This window comes from Triturus cristatus, chromosome 9 (assembly GCF_964204655.1).
Source record: "Triturus cristatus chromosome 9, aTriCri1.1, whole genome shotgun sequence".
NCBI lineage: Eukaryota > Metazoa > Chordata > Amphibia > Caudata > Salamandridae > Triturus > Triturus cristatus.
Genome location: NC_140592.1, coordinates 157,104,719 through 157,119,544, shown reverse-complemented (window position 1 = coordinate 157,119,544; position 14,826 = coordinate 157,104,719). Strand labels below are relative to the sequence as shown.

The 14,826-nt window shown below is 44.7% G+C and overlaps 1 protein-coding gene across 3 annotated transcripts in view; it reads right to left on the bottom strand.

Moving 5' to 3' along the window:
* The window catches only part of CACNA2D3 (calcium voltage-gated channel auxiliary subunit alpha2delta 3), a 2,334,275-nt gene that overhangs the window by 524,975 nt on the left and 1,794,474 nt on the right, over nt 1-14,826 (bottom strand). The gene's annotated exons all lie outside the window — the stretch shown is intronic.

The following is a 14,826-nucleotide window of genomic DNA, read 5'->3' as shown; positions in this document are numbered from 1 at the left end:
GAGCATCCTTCAATTGTTACTTATTTGAATGCACTCATACTTTATTACTTAGGCTTTGCATAGTTTGTGTTTTAATTTATCTCCTAATTATTTATATTCAGAAGACAATTATGACTTATTATATGGTGACTTTAAAAGATAGTCATAAAATGTAGACTTACTTACAAAAACCACCATAACATCTTTACAGAATGTAAATGAAGACAAAATAGACAAACACTAAATAGACAAGCAATAAAAGAAAAACTAAAACTACGAGCCATATTTATGGCAAAGTGACATAGCATAGCAAGCCACCTTGCTGCATTGTGCTGCTTCTCAGAGAAAGGGCAGGAATGCACCATATTTATCCCAATTCGCAGTGGCGTAACATAAGCCCCCACAGCCCCCATTGTGCAGGGGTTCCCCAAGCTACAGGGGCCCCCCTCATCAAAAGAGGTAGGTGGCAAGCCGTGTACTTTGCAGGGGGGGCCCTCAAGATTTGTTATGCAACTGCCAATACAGCGCACACTCCTGTCCTTAACCTAGCACTGGGGAAAAATGGGCTGCCTAGCGCCAATGCAGGCACCCTTGCACCATGGTGCAAGGGCCCCTCTATTGGTTGCAGGATTGATTTTGTGCAGGAAGGGACATCTAACTGCACAAAAACAATCCCCTAAGGCATTTTCCTATTTCTATGTGCGCAGCAGAAGGCAGTACACATAGAAAGAGGAAGTAACAAGGAGAAATAAAGATACTTCACCTTGTTAAAGCCTCCCCTGGGAAGGCGTAGCATATTGGCTCGTTCCCAGGTTTACCAGTTCTGGTAATTCTGGGAATGCATCAAAATCCAAGGGAGTTGCGTCAAAACACCTATGCAATGCCTTCCAAGAGCAGAGTAACAAAACGCAGCAATTTGCGCTGCATTGCGTTGCGTTACTTCAGATTTATTAAACCACTTAGGGTCATGCAAAGTGGCCTTGTATGGCTTCAAAAATCAAATTTTTGAGTTGCATCACAGATGTGCTACATTCTGTGATGCACATGCAACGTAACTGGCCTCATAAATACGGCCCAAAGTACTTGCTGCTGTTAATGTTGTGTACACAATAACCATACACTTAACATAAAATCAGTGCCACAACACATTTCAAGCGACAATTAACAGCAACTTTGCTTGTTTCACCTGCCATATTTCGATTTTGGAGGTCGGACCGCCACAGAACCACAGCGGTCTTGCAGCAGTGTGAGGCTGGTAATATGCTGGCGGTGCGGCTGTGGCACCGCCAAGCATATTACTTGTTTCCTCACTGCCTCAATTTTCATGGTGGTGCCACCGCCATGAAAAGTGTGATAGTGAGGAAACTTAGGGGGCCCTACAAGGCCCCCTGTTGCCTCTGCGTAAGGGGATGCATGCAGGGGGGAACAAATGTCCCCCAGGCTGCATTCACCCCCAGTTCCTGCAGGGCATGGACCTAACAGTCCATGCCCTGCATGAACTACCTTTGACGCTCACATTGCCGACCCTGTTATAGCTCTCCTATGAGCATTTAAACAGGCACTGCCGTGGGCCAGATGCCACAGGACCACCTGACCTAGATTCCAGTCAGAATCTGGCGGGTGGTATAATTATGGCTTTGGTGGTGCAGGAGTGGGGCACTGGTATGGCGGCTCACTCTCGCACCCGCCAAAGTCATGATAAGGCTCGTCAGCCTCTTATTTGTGGTAATGTACTCAGATATAAGATGGTCTTGGCATAGTTTCCTTTTTAATCACACCCCTTTATAGAATTACCTAATTGCTTTTAATAGATTACTTATGAAGTCCCATAATGAATCCTTGCCAATTAAATTCCTCAGTCCATACCATCAAAGGCTGCCATGTAATCCATGAAACACAAACATAAGTGAGCATGCAACCCATTTGGCATATTAAACCGGAAACAACAACAACATTATCCAGTGAGCTACATTGGACTTTGAAGCCAGGTTGTTAAAAGCCTAAGAGTCTCCTAATTTGTCTAGCTTCAGCAATAAACATTATGAGTTGGATTCACAAAGGTAACTTACACTTTTGAGAAAGTTTAAATGTTGGCAGTAAGTTTCTACTGCATATTTGAGCAAACTCCAAGCATAAACTGTGTTCCAAAGTGTAAGTTACATGTCTCCACCCCCAGAGTAATGCAATTGGTTTATTCTCGTGTATATGTGACACCCCTCTTACTCATTCCTAATGCGATCCCCTTTTGTAGTAAGTCTGTCCCTTTTCCCATTCCCTCCATCCAGCCCCTCCCACATTTACTACTAAACTGTGAAGGAAAGTATGCAGAGACTCCACAGACAAAGCAGAGAACTGTACACACAACAGTATAGGTAACGTGAAGACTAAAACTCTGCATGTACTTGGGGAATTGTTATTTGTAGTACATTACAAAGTCCAGCATTACACATTTCCAGCCAATAGTACTGCAATACCCTACCATATAGAATAATACAGGCAGGAATTTAAAATAAATCCAATTGGAAATAATGTTTAAATTAAAGTAAATTATTTAAAATTGTTACAAATATCAACAAATATACATGAATGTTTGAAAATTATATAAAAATAGTACAATTCTGTTTCATTAAAACATATTTTATTAACCTATTTTAAAATAGGCAGACCGGTTTAATTTGGAGACAGTGTGTAAAGTATTTATGTAGAACTCAAACTGTGCTATAATTAAAACACAAGAAATATCACAAACCAATTTCTAAAAATAGATAATATTTTAATAAATAAAACAACATCAAGACAATAAAAATGCAGTAAGTTGAACCAGCGTTGGTAATTTTTATTCTTTGAATGTAAAAATATTGCCAAAAGGCATTAGGTGCCAATTGCATTAATCTGGTAGCTCTTGACTGGTACAAGGCTAAGTTTTAAGGCCAACAGTGATGGAGCACAAGTCGGATACAAGGACCAGGTTCGTCACGGTCAAAAAGTGTCCTGCGCACTTACAATCTTTTAATTAGAAAAAAAAGTCTTCAGCAGAGCACAGCAGAAGGCTGTGGTCTAGCTGAACTCGATAATGAGAGGTTGCCCAAGTCCAGTGTCTCGATGAAGTCACCGACGAAGGTAGGGAAGCACTGATTTGAGAAAGTACAGATTTTACTCCCAAATACCACTTGACATCAATCGGATGCAGACAGTGGCTTGATCCAGCTAACCTTTCTACGTTCAAAACTTTGCTGAAGATCGGATTTCCTCAATGCAGCAAGACTGCAGGCTGTGGCAAAAAAAGGTTTGATGCCATCGGGTGTCAATCTATGGCAGTCCTACCGACACAGATTTGCTGCTGCAGAGAAGAAAGTATTTGGAGCTGCAGCACTCTCATTCCCAGCGATGATGCACCCTCTGTAAACTGGCTTGGCAGGTTGGCGGTTCTCAGGGAAAGAAATTGTCCAAAAGTTTCTAAGTCCCAGCTTTCAGGAACATTTAGCAGGAGTAGACCTTGTCACCAGCCAAGGGTCAAGGACCTTGGGACCACATTTTAGGGTTGAGACCCAATCTAACTAAAAAATGGACGACCCGGAGTAACTCAAAAATGGACGACCCGGAGTTTCAAAAATACATCTCTTTATTCGACATAATAATGCTGCACGAAACCTGGCTTACAACTACACAACATATCACGGGCTTCACTTGCTATTCTACAGCAGCGGTCAGAACTAACAGATTCGGTCATCAATCTGGAGGACTGGCCACATACATATCCACCACAACAATACCTTCGGCAGTCCTTATGGACTCATCCACATCCACAACGTTAACAGTGAAGATAAAAATACAGCTAGGCAACAAAGAAGAAGAGATATGCCTTGTCAACGCATACGTTCACCCCAAACACAGAGCCAAAGACTCTAACACAATCTGCAACCAATTGACGGAGTATGTCACTCAGATGGAAAAGCCTCTCTTCCTCTTGACAGGGGATTTCAACCAAAACTTACTTGGCTCATCAGCAGAAGAAGAGGCTTTAGCCCTCAATAAAATCTACACCATACCACCACAAAGCTCCCCGCTACATAGGAGAAAATATCAAAATAACGCCTCACTTACAGACCTAGAAAATCAAAATCTTCTGGCCTTAAATGGAAGATTTCCGACTGACTCTCCTCCAGTAGAAACCTTCTACTCACAAACTGCCAGCTCTATTCTTGACTACACTTTTGCCAGTCTAGCATTATTTCCACATATCCGGGGGTTCAGAATGGGGGACAAGGGTGAAAGTGACCACCCTCCCCAGGAATGCCATTTGACATCTAAGACGCACACTGCAATTAAGCCAGACAATATGCTAGGGGAGATCTATTCGATCAACCTGAAAAGGATCAAATGCATGCCAACTAACTCAGCCACCTTGGCTCAAATTGCCCTTCTCATATATAACACACACAAACCAGATGCAGCTGGGCACATCTCCCACTGGGAGCAATACACAGGTTTTTTGATAAAAGAACTGGCAACAAAGAACGCCCCAAAAAGCAACCTCCATATAGAAAATAGCAAAAGCAACTTAAAAAAAGGTCCGAGAGCTCAAGTAAGGTCACACAAAAGAACAGTCAACTTGACCTTACGGAAGCTAAGATCAGTCCCTAACAATGTACATCTTCGAGCAGAGCTGAGAAAACAAAGGGCTGAGCTCAATTGTATTAAATGGTCCATAAAAAAAGATGCTGAAAATGAGGCATGGGCAAAATTACTATATGGCACTAAAAGCAGCAATAGTGCCCGCTTCTGGCAATCGGTGAACAGGATCCTGCGTCCACAACATAAAGACCTAGGATCGCACATTGTAGAAGAGTCATGGATCAACTACCTCTACAGCCACTTTAATGGCCATCTGGAACACACAGGAGCACAAAGAGGTAACAACATAGAGGCAGACTCCACCACGCCAACGCCGGGATCTCTGATCAAGAGAGAGCAAGGTCAAACTAAAAACTACTTGGAGCTATCAGCCGCCCAGCAAATAGTTGTAATAAAAAAAGCAGATTTGTAAAGAAAGGAAAGAAGGCGCGCCAGGACCCAATGGTATCCCGCCAGCCCTATTTAAGGAAAAAAACACAGAATGGGCAACCATTCTGCAACCGATATTCTCGGAAGTCAGACTCCTAAATAGAATCCCAGAATCTTGGAGAGGGTCGACGATCGTCCCTATATACAAAAAAGGCAACAAAATGGACCCCAACAACTATCGCCTAGTAGCCCTCCTTGATAATGAGGCAAAATACTTTGCGGGAACTATCCTAGAAGAGATTGTGCAATGGGCAGAAGCAAACCAGATCATTCCACTGAACCAGACCGGTTTCCAGAAAAACACAGGAACATCAACCAACATTCTGGCTATCTCCCTAATCATAGATGGTGCAAAAACTAAAAAACTTCCGCTGCACCTGTGCTACATCGACTTCAGTGCAGCATTTGACAACATCGAGAGAGGCAGACTTTGGGGGAAATTGGCGCAATGGGGCATACCACAGCCGACGCTCAACATGCTGAAGCTTCTCCACTCTGACACTTGGGTGCAAGTGAAGCTAGGAGGCGGCACACACTTGTCATCTAAGGTTCGTACCACCAAAGGCCTCAAGCAAGGGTGTGTGCTCGCCCCAATATTGTTTAATCTGTACATGGCTGACCTACCAAGTTTACTCAAAACATGCAACTCCCATTCCCCGAGGCTGGGAGGAAAATCTCTGAGTAATCTTCTGTACGCGGATGACGTTGTACTACTCAGCCACACCTACATCGACCTCCAGCAGCTTCTGATCCAAATGCATAGCTACACAACGGAGAACAATCTAAAAATAAACCTGAGTAAGACCCGAACCATGTCAATCAACACCAAGAACAAACATCAGAAGACATGGGCCCTAGGTGGTCAAAAAATAGAGCCGGCGTCTGAGTATAAATACCTTGGAGTCATCTTCGACAGAGATGGTACATTTGCACAGCATAAACAAGAAACAAAAAGGTGAGGGATTTGCATTGCCGTCACATTGAAAAACTTAGCCAACCATCTGACGGGGCCAATTTTGACTCCTTACTTGAAGGGTATTCAGGCTAAACTACTCCCTTCCATCTGCTATGGCAGTGAGGCACTACGAGGAAGAGACTGTAAGAACCTGGACACAACTCAAACAAAAGCCTACAGAATAATGTTTTTGCTCCCGCACTACACTTCGCCTGCCCAAATAAGGCTGGAGTTTGGTTTGCTAAAACAAGACCTTGCCAGACAGGGAGCCTACATCATCTGCTGCCACAAACTCCGCTCGGCCACGGCTAACACCCTAAATTCGCTGCTATGGCAAGACATCCAAAGCAGGGACGAATCTCAAGCAAGATCTTATTTGAAGGCAGCCCTGGGGGTCACCAACCAATTTGCGATTTGGGATATGCAACTTGGGCATAATACGTTTAAAAAACTGGTTTGGAAAAACGTAAAATCTCTTTCCTTATTAGAGGACAAGGCTGCATTCACAAAAAGAAACCACGCATGGATGACCTTAAACTCATACCAAACCCTGACACCACAATCATACTTCAGTCAGGGCTATCCTAAGGCCATAAAACTGCGGTTTTTGAAACTCAGATGAGGGGTCTTGCCGAGTAGAGAGCATCTTCCACCATGGCTCAGGAGCAAAGGCCAAGAAGCCTGTCCGCTCTGTAACTAAGAAAGGGGAGATATTCTCCACCTGACTTGCCTCTGTGAAGAGCTTTGGCTAGCCCGCCAACACCTCCTAAAGGACCAGTTCAAGCAGTTAGGGACTAGCACTAGAAGGCAAGCAGTGCTTGCCTGCATGAACCCTGCAAATACGAAACTGAACTGCAGATATGTTAAGTTCCTTGCGATGACCAAGCACAGACTGTTAAACTCATCAAAACCGGGAACAACTACACAGATAACAAGTAGGAGGTCATTAGGACGCTAAGGAACATGCTGCCCTGCATCAGGGAAAAAATGCTGCTGGACAATTACTCTGGGTCTTTTACTGTACGCTTTTAAAAATGATGATTATAATGAACAAACTTTTATGCTATTTTAAATTTTTGTAAAATGTTTGCACTGGTTTTAATTAACTATGCATAATAAACTTACCTTACCTTACCAATCTAGCAGAGAACAACAACAGGGTCCAAGGCAGGTCCAGTTGGTACTATTTAGCTGGGAATGCGGGAAAATGGTTCCTAAAGCTTGTTGTGTCCTGTAGCTTCAAACAGGAGGTCAACCTTATGACCACTGAAGTCCACTTCTTTGTACTGGGTACAAGAGGGAGAACAGGTACAGTCTTCAGGGCTCTTCCCAGGTCACAAATCATAAGTGCAGTCCTCTTCTGTTCTTCTGCATCTCCAGAAGTGATCTGAGGAGGTGCCCATGGTGCCACATTTATGCCTGGCCCCTGTTTGTGAGTGGGTCAGCTCCTGGTCAGTCACTAACCATTGCTTTGAAAGCTCATATAGGTAGCCTATCTGCCTCTGATGCACTTCCTGTGCACCTTACTGCAAACAATCCCACATTGCACCTCTCTGCTCAAAAACAACATGTTAGAACCTTTCTTCCCCTGTGATGAGCTTGTGTGCAAGTTGTGAAGGTATGGCCAGGGAAATTAGCAAACCCTGTTCGTTAGTCTCTGAAAACCACTCCTGGGGCAGCACCTTTTTCCCTGGGCATGATGCTTGACTGACGAAGGGGACAAAGGAAGGGAGCAGGTCCAGATGTTAGCTACCTATGCCTGACACACAGTAGGATATTTTCAAGTTCATTAAATTCTTGCACACAGCTCAGATGGTCAGGATGCCAGAGAAACAGAATACCTCCCACACCAAAGGCCATTGTCTCTGTCTGGAAGCAAGTTCACACTTCATCAAAGGGGTTAGTCAGCTACTGGGTGACAGGTGGAAGCTCATGCAAATGAACTTCTACAGCAGGGGTCTCCAACCTTTACTTTAATAAGAGCTACTTATGTTCGATTAAAATTATCCAGAGCTACTAACATTATTAGTGCTGTAATAGTGACCACTTCAGACAAAATTGCCTTAGTGGCCACCATGTCCAAAATTACCAGCACTGATCATCTTAGTGCATCAGGCATGGTTTACAGCACTATTGTAAAAACATACTTGGTCAATGTGGCATGCTAACACATTGGTAATAGTCAGGAATGTTATGCCCTTGACACCAAGGCAATATTATCAGCAATCATTATATGCACTCAAATATCAGTTTTAAGTATACTTTGGAAATGTAGCAATTTTGTTTCTCCAAATGTCCTCTTATGAGTTCTGAAATACTCCTATTTTCATCTTCAATACACGTTTTCCAATTTTGTTTTTTATATATTACAACCAAGACAAAAACGTCAATTTAGTAGGCTGGGCTGTACAGAGGAGAACTATTTATAGGTAGCTGGAGAGCAGTAGCTCACGAGTCACTCATTGGAGAAGCCTGTTCTAGAGGCTTGGGACAGGTAACAGGCCAACTTACACTTTCTAAAAGCACCTGTTCTAAAATATCTAATACAAATCCGACTTTACCAATCAATTGGCTTTGTAAGAAAGATTTAAAAAAGTCCAAGAATGAACTCTATAGCTGTTTCCTAGGTGGAGGTGAATGCTTTCCTATAGGAACAGCCTTTACAACATGGGCATTACAACATAATGCCTTTACCATGCATCCATTATCACACAATTAATTTACCATGCATTGCTTCTACAACGCAAGTCCTCACCATGCTTAAGCCTTTACAACGTAAGCCTTTAAATCGCAAGGTAAGTACATATAAGTGAGAATGTATGTGTACATATATCTATATATATCAAATGAAAAGAGTTGCCACCAAGCGAAGTGCACTCTCACAGGTTGCAAGTTTAATGGCAAAAAAACAACTCCAATAAAAGAACACAACAGGCAGTACCATGCCTGACGCGATTCTCAAAGGCAGCATGTGATACACAGTAGCACTGCTTCTTATGTATCCCCTAATTACACATTCATCTCCAGTGAGTTACATAGCTGGTATAATACACTGTGGGACGGGATTGGATGTCCAAATGTTACCCTTGTGGGTTACTGATATATATATTCACAGAAAAAAACATAGGTTTCAGGGGTGTTATAGTTAGCTGGCCATTTCACTCGTACAAAACCATAGAAATTCCTCCGTTATAGTTAGTTCTGCTAGCTATAACTCTCGCGCCCTCAATGCACTGCTGATGATGTCACATATTGCATCATTCATGACATGGTCAGTGACATCACTGATGACATCACTGATGACATCTCAAATGACATCACTGATGACATCACTGATGACATCATCCAGTGAATGTGGTTTAGTTTGAAATATAAATATGTATTATATATACCAATCTGTATTGAAGATTGAGTGGATATATAACTGTCTGGATGGAGGATTTAGTAGCTGTCTGACTGTTTAAGTGAGTAATTAAAAGTGTCTCACTTCATACATGGATTAGTAACTGAACTATGTGAATGTGTGCATCACTGTCTCTGTTGTTGTATAACATGCTGCATCAGTTGGTCACTAACTACATGAGTGTGTATATTAGTTATTGATTAGTTGGGTGAGTAGTTGTATGGGACACTGAGTTTATGTGTGGTTGGATGGGATGTTATGTTATGTTATTTATTTTTTATAAAGGGATGTGTGTAACTCTATGCATAGATGTGTGAATGGTTGATTGGCTGGTGTATAGGTTTAAGAGGGCAGGTGGAAACAGTTGTTTGGGTGACTGAGTGTATTTGTTTGTGTGTTGGTGAGCGAATATATGTTTTAGTTGTATACCTTCAACAAAGTAAAAAAATAAAAGGCATTGTATGTGGGAGTTGGTGTATATAAATAAGTATATGTAAGAGTCAGTGATTGTGAGAGTAACTATATGAATGAGTGTATAATTGCAATGGTGATTTTTAACATATTAACTATGAGTGACCTAGGGGCATATGTATGAAAGCAAAAATTAGTCGCAAACGCTGCGAATCGCAAAAAACAGCGTTTGCGACTGATTTTTCGCTATTTCATATGTATGACACATTTCCAAACTGAAAAATAAGAAATCGCTAAATTAGCGATTTCTTAGGCTGCGAAACAAGAAAACTGCGAATTTCCTAGCGAATACCTATTTTGCGAATCCTTAGCGTTGCGAATATCGCTAACAAGAAATCGCTAGCTAAGAAATCGCAAACACATGTATGAAAAAATCGCAAATTGCGATTTTACGAAATTCGCAAATTAAGAAATCGCTATTAACACCAATTGCTTGCAGGTGGTAAACTGGTGCAAGGTACAAAAACCAGCCCACAATGCAACAAACACACCCACAATGGCTGCAATGTACGTGATAGCCAGGAGGCTGCGTATTCGGGCCCTTGCACACAGGAGAATGAGACAGGAACGTATCTTCAGGCTGCGCATCACCCTGTTACAGAACACTGAAGAGGAGATCTATGACAAGTACAGACTGCACCCACAGACCATAATGGACCTGATTGAGGAGCTGAAACCCCACTTGGAGCACCCTACTCGCAGGACACAAACAATTCCCACACATGTGCAGGTCCTGTGCTCCCTGCACCTCCTCGCGTCAGGGAGTTTTCAACGGGTCATAGCGGAGGTTGGTGGTGTGTCACAGAGTGCACTTTCGCGCTTCTTCCATGCCTTCCTAGATGCAATGCTACTGAGGCTCCCACATCACATTTACTTCCCCACCACCCAACAGGCATTACAACAAACGATACTGGACTTCTACCAGATTGCACGTTTCCCCCACGTCATCGGCTGCATTGACGGGACCCATGTGGCCATCACACCCCCAGCAGAAACTGAATATGTCTACAGGAATCGGAAATGCTACCATTCCCTCAACATACAGATTGTGTGCAACGCTAAGTATCACATCACCGACATCGTAGCCAAATACCCCGGCAGTACACATGACTCCTTCATCTTCCGACACAGTGGAATACACAGACGTCTGAGTGCTGGAGAGTTTGGGGAGGGGTACCTGCTCGGTAAATACATTGCACACATCAATACATCCACTACATCACTTGAGGGGGGGGACATTGACTCACCTATTGTGTTTTATTCCATGCAGGTGACAGTGCCTATGCAGTGCGCGACTTCATCCTGACCCCATACCTGGATCCTGCAAATGCAAGTGAGAGGAGCTACAACAGGGCACACAGATCTACACGCTGTGTCATTGAGCGAACCTTCGGAATCCTGAAGAGCCGCTTCCGGTGCCTGCATAAGAGTGGAGGCGCACTGCAATACAGCCCTGAGACCTGCTGTAAAATCGTGGCAAGCTGTGCAATGCTACACAACATGGCAATGAGGAAAGGCACCACAATTGATGTGAGCGATACAGACACATCGGATGACGAGCGCCCTGCTCCCCCTGCCAGACCAGCACCAGGAGTTGGGGCAGCTGCTGGACGCCAGAGACGGACTGAGATCACACAAAACTACTTTTAGGTGAGTGTTGAGGAAATGAGACTACAAAGCCTGATGATGTGTCAAGTGTTTAATCACACTTAACATGAAAGAAATTGTAATTGTCCCCAGCACATGTTGTACACACAGTGCAGAGAAGGCACATGAAATAGGGCAAACAGCCTTTTGCGGGTTAATGCACCCGTGTTGCAGTCAGTGTCCCCGCAGATGATCACCTCCGTCGGTGCCGTCCAGGGTGGTTGACCCCCATGGTGCGCCCTTGGCCTGCTACCTGTCTGCCACTGCGGCGTCTTTCACCTGGCAAGGTTGGAGTGATGCTGCTGCGACTCGATGTGTCCTCACTCTCAGCAGAGGCCATTAGTGCGCTGCCACCTGCATTGGCTGTCTGCAGCTGTTCCACAGCAGTGGTCACCTGCGCAAGCCCTCGCGCTATGTCCTGGCAGCAATGTGCCATGTCCACCTGCATGGTTACGCTTCTGCGTGTGAGTGCGCTGGTGGTGGTGCAGAGGCGGTTGACTGCCTTGGTGTAATTGTGTAGCCGTGCATTGGCACGTCGTCCAGCCCTGTCATTGGCAGCTTGGGTGTCCCTCAAAGTGGCACAGAGCTCTCGTATTGCCGCTACCATGCTGCGATTGTCCTGATGTAGGCGGCCTAGCTGGCGACTCATTGACCGCATTGCCTTGCTTTGCAGGCGCTGTTCCTGCAACATGCACTGTTCCAAGCCGGAGAACACGGTGCCTTCTCCTTCTGTTGCAGTGCTGCTCCTGGGCCTTGACCTGGAAATGGCCTGTTCCCTTTGCCTTGGTGTTGGTGCGTCATGACGGGGCATGTCTGTCACACCCTGACTCCCCTCTCTCCTGTCGGTGTCATCGCCTGTTGCTGGGACTTCATCCTCAAATGGAGGCAGTGGGGGCACATGTGCGCGCTTCCTGCGCTGAATTGGCTGCTGCTCTGTCTCATCGCTGGAGTCCGCAGGGTCTGCAGGCTCCTCTCCCTCAGCGCTGTCTTCTTGTGGCATGGCGTGTGCTGTGGATGTAAAGGGGACTATATGAGTTTGTGTTACTGTCTGCATGTGGCACTCAATAAAGTTACAAATCTTTGACGGCTAATCTCTGACACATTTCTATTCAATGATCCCCAAAACACATATGTTGCATTTACTTGTGATGGTGTCATGGACACACAGTCAGACACAGTACTACGAGTACCATGATGCATTGCTGGGTGTGCTGTAAGACCTGGGCTGGATTGGCATGTTGGGAGTTAACTATGCGCATTTGGGGGAGTGTGCAAGGGATGGGGAGGAGTGCAGGGTGATTTGGCATGCATCTTACCTTGTCTGCTGGATGAGGGGTCGGAGCTGTCGATTGCAGCCACACCACCAACGCTCTCAGGCAGGAGGGTTGACTCCACAAGCTCCTCATGGGGGGTTGGCTGCTCTGCAGTGGATGGTCCTCCTCCAGTCTGACTGGCATCCTTGAGTCTGGCTGCCACCCTCTCCTTGGACCTCTGGCGCATATCATACCACCGCTTGCGCAGCTCCTCGATGGTGCGTGTGGTGACTCCAACAGCATTCACCTTGCTCTGTATTTCCAGCCAGATTTTCCTCTTCCTGGCCTCTGGGACTTTGAGTGCCTTCTTCCCAAACAGGAGCTCATGGCTGCAGACCATCTCCTCAATGAGGACCTCCTGCTCCTTTTCTGAAAACTTGTGTTTTCTCTTTCTTTTTTCTGCATCTTTGCCCTGCTGGTTTTGTTTGGGATCCATTGCTGGTTGCTGTCTCCAGGAAAGCCTCCTCACACTCCACAAGCAGCCTCTGGGTGTGGCTCAGGTGAGCAGGTGCAGGCAATCACTACAGTTTCCTGTTTGTGATGTCATCAGCCTGCACCAGGCTTGCAGATTCCCGTTTTTGCGATTTCTTATTTAGCGAATTTCGCTATTAAGAAATCGCAATACGGGATTCTGCGAATTATTTGCGATTTTTAAGGAATCGCAAATGATTAGCGATTTATTTTATACATCCCGTTTAGCGAATCTGATTTTGCGAATCGCAAATTCTCGCAATTTGAGATTCGCTAAAGGGGAGTTTGATACATATGCCCCTATGTGTTTGAATAAATGAGGTGTTGTTGGATAAGTGTGTAAGTGAGTAAATGTAAGTGTGATTAATTGTTTTCATGAGTGAGTAAGATGACTGCATAACCGACTAAGATGACTGTTGATGTGCCAATGTCTATATATGTGTATAAGTGCATTTGATAGTGTTCTATCAATTAGTGACTGCATATATAAATGATTCTGTTGTTGAATGGGGAGTTGTGTGTGTAGACTTAGGAATCAGTGAGTGAGTATGTAGTAACTGGTATTGGTGTGTCAATGGTTTCAAATATGGTACTCTATATTTTACAGTGAGTGATGAAAGGTTATACTAGTGTAAGATGAGGTGTATCAGATTGTCACATGGATGATGTCATCAGTGATGTCATTTGAGATGTCATCAGTGATGTCACTGACCATGTCATGAATGATGCAATATGTGACATCATCAGCAGTGCATTGCGGGCGCACGAGTTATAGTTAGCAGAACTGACTCCCGCAAAAAAAAATTACGTTCCAAAATGAAATGTATGTGTCTTAAATATACATATTAGGGCAAGAGATTATCTAGGATATTCATAACAATAATATATTTGTACTTATAATAAACGTACATTATTTTTAAATAGATTTTCGCGAAGTCGAGTGCGTGCATCGTGAGCGCAGAGAACCAGGTCAGCAGAGCTGCTGTAGAGCCAGAGAAACCAGGCCAGCAGAGCCGTTGTAGAGCCAGAGAACCAGGTCAGCAGAGCTGCTCTAGAGCCTAAGAAGCAGGTCAGCAGAGCTGCTCTACAACCAGAGACCCAGGTCAGCAGAGCTGCTCTAGAACCAGAGACCCAGGTCAGCAGAGCTGCTTTAGAGGGCGAGAACCAGGTCAGCAGAACTGCTTTAGAGCCAGAGAACCAGGTCAGCAGAGCTCCTCTAGAGGCAGAGAACCAGGTCAGCAGGGCTGCTTTAGAGCCATAGAACCAGTTCAGCAGAGCTGCTCTAGAGGCAGAGAACCAGGTCAGCAGAACTGCTATAGAGCCAGAGAACCAGGTCAGCAGAGCTCTTTAGAGGGAGAGAACCAGGTCAGCAGAGCTGCTTTAGAGCCAGAGAACCAGGTCAGCAGAGCTGCTCAAGACCCAGAGAACCAGGTCAGCAGACCTGCTTTAGAGCCATAGAACCAGGTCAGCAGAGCTGCTTTAGAGCCAGGGAGTCAGGTCAGCAGAGCTGCTCTAGAGGCAGA